This window comes from Camellia sinensis, chromosome 15 (assembly GCF_055761805.1).
Source record: "Camellia sinensis isolate YWXY chromosome 15, ASM5576180v1, whole genome shotgun sequence".
Lineage (NCBI taxonomy): Eukaryota > Viridiplantae > Streptophyta > Magnoliopsida > Ericales > Theaceae > Camellia > Camellia sinensis.
The window spans coordinates 73,389,495-73,396,652 of record NC_138975.1 but is presented as its reverse complement, the minus strand read 5'-3'; the positions used below and the strand labels follow the sequence as shown (position 1 = coordinate 73,396,652).

The 7,158-nt window shown below is 40.8% G+C and overlaps 1 pseudogene; it reads left to right on the top strand.

Moving 5' to 3' along the window:
• The first annotated feature begins 869 nt into the window (after window positions 1–869).
• LOC114256885 (uncharacterized) overlaps window positions 870–7,158 on the top strand; it is a 56,311-nt pseudogene continuing 50,022 nt past the window's right edge.

Genomic DNA, 7,158 nt, shown 5'->3' with positions numbered 1-7,158 from the left:
TATTTTATTTTATTTTTTTATGGAATTTGAAATGATAAACAGCCGTACGTGTGGCCATCTCCGGCACACGATTGCTACTATTATAGTTTAATCAGTTAGTTGTTTTACTTGTTTAATTTAATTAATTTACTTAAGTAGAGTGTGGTAAAGTATAGTTTATTAACAGTTTAGTTTAGTTTAGTTTTTTTTTTCTTTTTTTTTGTTCATTAATATTTTTTTTTTTGCTTTGTTGTCAAAATAAATAAATAAATAAAAATTTGATGGTGATAGACTTATGTACTGTTTATTTGTGTGTGTGTCAGTAAGATTTATTTAACAATAGTCTAATATTAATTTTTCTTATTTTTGTTAGAATATAGTAGTTTAGTATTCGTTTATTTATTTATTTATTTATTTTGTTAGCATAGCTAATTGTATTTTTTTTTTTAAATGGAGGATGGAGAATTGCATGTGTCGAAATCAATAGGGGAAACATGTGCTATGACATTATATTTTATTCTCACTCATGTTTCACGGGTATTCTTTGTATATGTTGTTGTTGTGCGCAGAATATGAGTCGACATGCACCATCTCAGGTTTCCAAGAAAGCTAAAGGTTCTTCCTCAATAGCAGCAGCACCACCACCACCACCGTCACCAACATCCTCACCATCGTCACCACCATCCTTGCCACCGCCACAATTTGAGCAACCCAGAGATTAGTGGGCTTCTTGGCTGCTTCACAAGCTCACCTGGTTCAGTATTCGGTATTTTCGTGATGACCCAGCCACCTCTTACGCTGTTCAATAGCTCTGGGATCAACAACAGTTAGACTTTTGCACTGTCATTGCTAGTGCCTACCCTCACCTGGTCTGGCTTTTCTATCATAACATGTATGAGGAGCCCATGGTATCCTCTCCAAAGCTCTGCTCAATTATTGATGGTTATGAAATTCAAATCATGCCATTGATGATTGCTCGAGCTTTAAACTTCTATGAGGGGTCTGCAGCTGACTACCCGTTTCCTGACATTGCGGTAACACCTCCATACCAAGCCTCATTCATGATTTCTTTCTAGGAGCCCATGGTGATAATGTTTTCACCTGCCTACGCTGTAGCAAACAGCCCACCCGCCTATTATTCATCGACTCAGTGCTTCACATGAATGCCCTTCCACTTGGGCATAAAGCTGAACATCACAAGGAATGCGTGCGGGTGTTATATCACTACTAGCATGGCTACCAAGTTGACCTTCAAAACATCATCTAAGTTTACATGCATAAATTCATACGGGAGGCTATTTGGCTTCAACCCATGCAAAGTATGAGTTGGCCTACTCCATCTGCCCACTTGCTCACTCGCCTCTTCCAGATGAATGGCCTCGAGATTGACCCGGATAAGCAATCCAATACTACCATCCCGAAGTTTGGCTAGTAGGAATGGCAGCATAGTCTATCCGAAATTCCACCACAGAGTGGTGCTATGGTTGATGCAGGGGATGCTCCTATGCATGATCCACCTCTTCCTACCACTCCAAGGGGAGCCGATGTACATGACTACAGAGCATTACATGCGTATTCAGCACTTAGTGGATCTTGTCCACAATACCCTTTAGAACCACTAGTAGCTACTGACGGGATTGCACACCGATTTTGCTTAGTACCGTAAGCATGTGCACACATTGTAGACCGATTTTCAGGCCTACCAGATGTAGTCTCGTTAGGATGCATATGAGACCCACATTATGTTGTAGGCCCTCCTAGGTCATTATCATCCATCACCTCCAGATACTTTCGGCCCATGAGCCCTATTTATTCAATTTAGTATATGTGTAGTTAAATATGAATTTGTGGTACTGATGGAAACACAATCTGGTGATAGTCTCTCTTTTACATTTATTTCAATTTTGATTTGACTTACTTAATTATTTGTTTGTCATTGAGGACAATGTCATTTTAGTTTTTTATTTTATTTTATTTATCTTTTTATTTTTTTGAGAGGGGGAGGGGAGGGGAGTGCATATTTATATGGGGGTGTAGACACCCCATTTTTGACCGACCTTAAAACTCAGATGTCATCGATTGAGCGCTCGATGATTGTGCATGTTTGTGCTCGTTTCAAGTTTCCGGAGCCTTCGGCCGAGCGCCTTGTCTCGGGACCTCTTAACTTCCTTCTCTTGGCCTGGTTTTTGGACCATGCCTTGCTGCCTTTTCCTAGAGGGAGACAGAGGTCTGTAGGCCACTTTTTGTAGCCGTAGACTACCTTTCCCTCTCGTAGGCCACTTTTTGTACCCGTAGACTAGTTTTCGAGGCTTTCGACTGAGTGCCTCACCTTGCGGACTCTTGTCTTGCTTTCTTTTTTGTTTGGTTTTGAACTAAACCTTATTATCCCTTGCCTGGAGAGTGGAACATGGGTGTAGACTAGTTTCTCCCCTTGTAGACCACTTTTCTTCCCTGCCAGCCAGTTTTCTGGTCGGCCAGCTAGGGTGGATGGTCTGTTGACCACCTAAAGTGGTCGGCAGCCATGCCACCACCTTTCTCTCTCTGTGCAGACCACCTCCCCCCCTTGCCGCCCACTTTTGTCCTTGCAGACCACTTTTTCTGGTCGGTCGACCAGTGGGAATGGTCGGTCGACCATTTTAACTGGTCGGCAACTTTCCTGCACTTTTTACAGATATTTTTCTTGCCAGTTGTGCCAGCTGTTGGGCACAGAAAGCATCCTCCATACACGTGTATGGTGGGATTGCACCAAGCTTCTAGCTTGTTCAACAAGCTTGAAGCTTGGAATTTTATATAAGGGAGCCTCCTCCCTCTTGTCTCAGGCTGAGAAATATTACTTAGGGCTATACATATCCTTCTATCTCTATATTTTCTTCCTCTCTCTTTATATTTGTGTTGTTTTGTACCTAAAAGTGAGATTTGTTCATACTTTTGCACTAAACACCTAGTGAAACACATTCATTCTTGAGCTGAGGTTCTTGGATGTTTGTTTGAAGCTCAAAAGCTTGGTTTCACCTCAGAAGTTGTTACCTTGTTCTTGTTCTTCAAGGGTAAGAGACTAGTCCTCTTTTAAGCTTTGTTTTGTTTAAGTACTTAGCCATCTTTGCATGCTACTTTTGGCTTAACTTTCAACTGTAAAAATCTTCATTTTCAAGTGTTTGAAATATTTGTTTGAGGCCTCTTTGATGTTAGGGGTGGTCTGCTCCTTTTTGTGCCTTGCTTTGCTTTGTTTTGAACCATCTTTTTAGGCCTTTTAGGTCACCTTTGCATGGACTTTCTACTACTGAAACTCAGAGGAATTTTCGTGGTGGAAAGTGTGTTTTGAAGCCCCAAATGGGTGGGGGTTGTCCCCCCTCCTCTTCTCTTGTATGCCTGTGTTGATGGCTCACCAAGTTAGCATGTTTTTCTACCTCCTTGAGGCTCCATCTTAGCATGTCTTAGGCCTTATTTCAGCATGGCATAGCACTGTTTTGGCTTGGTTTGATCATCTCATGCATGCTTTTTACACTTGTAGTGTAATCTTGTCATTTAGCCTTTGTGTGCTCAATGCCTTGATCCATCATGCTAGCTTATTTTGGTATCATTTCAGCATGTTTTTGGTGTTGTTTTGCCATGATATAGCTCTGTCTAGGGTTGGTTTGATTGCCACTTGCATGCTCCTTGCACTTGTAGTGTAATTCCACTAACTAGTCTAACATGCATCATGCTTTGGACCATCATTCTAGCATGTTTTTGGCTCCATTCCAGCAAGCTTTTACTCATGTTTTGCCATGCTTGAGCTCTTATTTAAGTGTTTTGGGTCATGCATGCCTTGCTTTGTATAGCCATAGTTCAATCTTGCTCATTAGCTTTGTGTTTTGAGTCCACTAGCATGCATTGCTTGGGTTATTTACATGATTTAGCATCATTTGATATATGATTTCAGAGCATGTTTCAGTGTCATACACTCACATGTGTTACTTTTTCAATGCTTTTGGAAAGTTGTGCTTTATGCCTTAAACATGAGCCAATATGTATGCCATCATGCCTAATATTTTGGGCTACCATCTCAGTGTGTATTTGGTCTTATTTTTCCATGTTACAACTCTGATTTTTGTTGGTGAAGTCATCTCATTCTTGGTTTTTACACTTGTAGTGTAATCCTCCTCATTGGCCTTGCATACTCCATGCTTCATGCCTCTAATTCTAACATGTGTTAGCTCTAGTCTATGCTTTTTTTTTTTGCCTTGATTTGACATACTCTAGGACTATTTTGGGTTGTCTGGGCCATATGGTTATTGTATTGCATAGCTATGGTGTAATGGGCTTGACTAGCCTTGTGTTTTGATGCCTCTAGCATGCTTTGTTAGAGATAGTTGCATGTCATGGCATCATTTAACATGTTATTTCAGAGCATATGGCATTGCCATGTTCCCACTTCTTTCACTCTTTGAGTGCTTTTAAGAGTTGTGCCTTTGTGCCTCGTTGTAGACGCGCCCCGAGGGCCTCATGCTACAGTTCGGACTCAAATGTCATGGTTCTGAATCTAATCCCACAAAGTGCAATGCGAGACCGATAAATCCCCAAAGAGTCCAAATCCGGAAAATCGTTTTGGAAAACTGATTTTCAAGAAAGAAGTGCCAAACATGGACTGCTTTGCCAGATACAGAGTCGCCACCTAAATGTTTTATTTTTGGGAGAATTTAGGAAACCCTGACTCGTTGCCTAAGGCCACGTGTCCGTCATCACCAAAGTTGCCTCGGCTCGGGAACTTGGGTATGACTGGGGAAGGTCATCTATGAGCACCCCCGCTCGCTCGATCAAAGATCGACCACTACTAAACATGATATCTTGTTTTTGAAAACACATGCGTTCTTATTCTGGTTATTAGCCTAGAATTACTATGTGATGCGCACAACACACAAGTATAGACTAGATCGCCTAATTTGGAACAAAGCATTGCATATCCGTTTGTTAGGAAAATGGTTTGAAGTTTGCTACTCGTAAGCAGGCTAAAATGCGGATTTATTGAATTGTTCCAATTCAAGTAATCCAACCTTCACCCACAGGCATTCAGGCAGTTATATCACATAAGCAATTAGCCTCATGTCAATCATGTTGTCATGTTAACATTCACATACATGCGAGATGCTAAAGCATAAATACTCACAGTGTACTCCAAGCCAAAACAAAGAACATGTTAATAATCAATGTATGATCCAAGTCCATGTCATGATGGCTAATGCATCACATACAAAATGCAACTAGAATAGGCTCGGCTAGTCTAAAATGGCATGTGAGATGCGACATTTCGATACATGTATTCTACTTAGAATTGAAATACAATGCAATTAGTATGATGCGCCAAGCCCGATGCATGTAATACAGATGAATGATGTAAACATGCATAGCATAAGGATGCTAATTGAAATGTGCCCTAGAACTAACCATCGTAAGCGGTTAAGTAAAAGGGAGAAAGAAGTGGAGGTTGGAAGACATGCATCACACACACGCACGCTTATTACACAATTGTACCATCTCGACAGAGGGACCGAAAGAATAATACAAATTACATAATTAACTCACTAACAAGCTAATTAATTATTACACAACACTTAACCAATTAAGCAAATCAATTAAGCTATGAAAACAGTAAAAACAGCCTCGGGAAGAGGGATGCATGCGTGCTCGGACGGCTTCGCTCGGAAATCCATCGCCATGTCACATGTTGCCTCTGTTTACACTGCTCTGTACCTCTGAAAACTGTGCCAACTTCTGTGACACTTCTGAACCAACTTGGGGACTTTCTGAGAGTCCATCGGCCAAGAGATAGAGCCATCGGCCATGGGAGATTGGTCATCGACCAAATGTAAAGCTCTCGGCCAACAATGTTTAGTTGACCGGCACTGAAAGTAGCTGACCGGTCATTTCATCCTGCAGAATGCTGTGTTGCTACAGCAGAGGACAAACAGAGCATGGGAATACATTTACAAGGAAATGTTTGCATGACCACCCTCCTTATCATGTTTGAGACTCAAAGGAGTGTAGTTCTCGACCCTCGGGCCATCAATCAACCATTTCAATACATGACGGCCAAAGGAACCAAGTGTGCAATTCAATATCAAATGAAATGTATAAAACATATAAGGGCCCCCAACCTCTATCATGCTTGATCAATTGGCAAGGGATGCACACATAATGCAATGCATGCAAGCATGCAAAATGCTATGCAATGCAACATGATTAATTTATCAAAACTAATGGCATGCCAACTCAATGCAATGTAACATAAGCATATGAGCAAAGCTAATGCAACATGAGTATGCCAACAACAATGTCATGTAATGCAACTAGCATACAACAACATGCAAAGACAAGCATATTAAACCAATGTAACGCATGTATGATTAACTTAACAAAGCAACACAAACATGCAAATATGAGGTCATATAACAAGCATGCAACAACATGCAATGCAATATGCATGCAACAATATGCAAACCACATACTCAATGGACTTAAACTAAAAATGGACAGACCTCAGCCATGCCCAAATCAACGGCCAAAGTGATGAAATGGAGACTCTAAAGACTAGCCAAGCATGTAAGAAAGCTTAAAGCTTGAAACTAGCCTAAGGGTTCAAACCAAGGCTATACAAAGCAAGCCCCAAAGGGCCAAAAGGACCTAAAATAGTCCTAAGGCAGGTCTAAACAAGACCGAAAGCAAGCTCGAAACTAGCCAACACAAGCTAGAACACAACGCCAAAACATGAGGCATGCAAGGCTACCAAAGAGGGTGTTACACTACACCTATCAAAACCAAACATGGCATGATTTAAGCAATGAAAAACAGAGTTATGGCATGTTAAAGTAAGTCCAAAAACTCACTTAGATGGCATCCCAAAGACCTAAGCATGATGGCATACACAATGGCACATTCATGAGGCATAAAACACAAACCCTTCAAAACATTAAAGGAGTGACAAATGCAAGTATATGAGCATACTATATGGACTGAAATAACATAACAAGTGATTCCAAATCACTGAAATGAGCTAAGTAAAGCATGCTAGTGACTTGGACACTCAAAGCTAACGAGCTAAAATGCATGGTGGCTATACGAAACATGGCATATATGGTCAAAAAAAACTCAAATCAAAGCTTAAGCATGTTACAACAAGACTAAAAGCTTCATGGAGTTGAT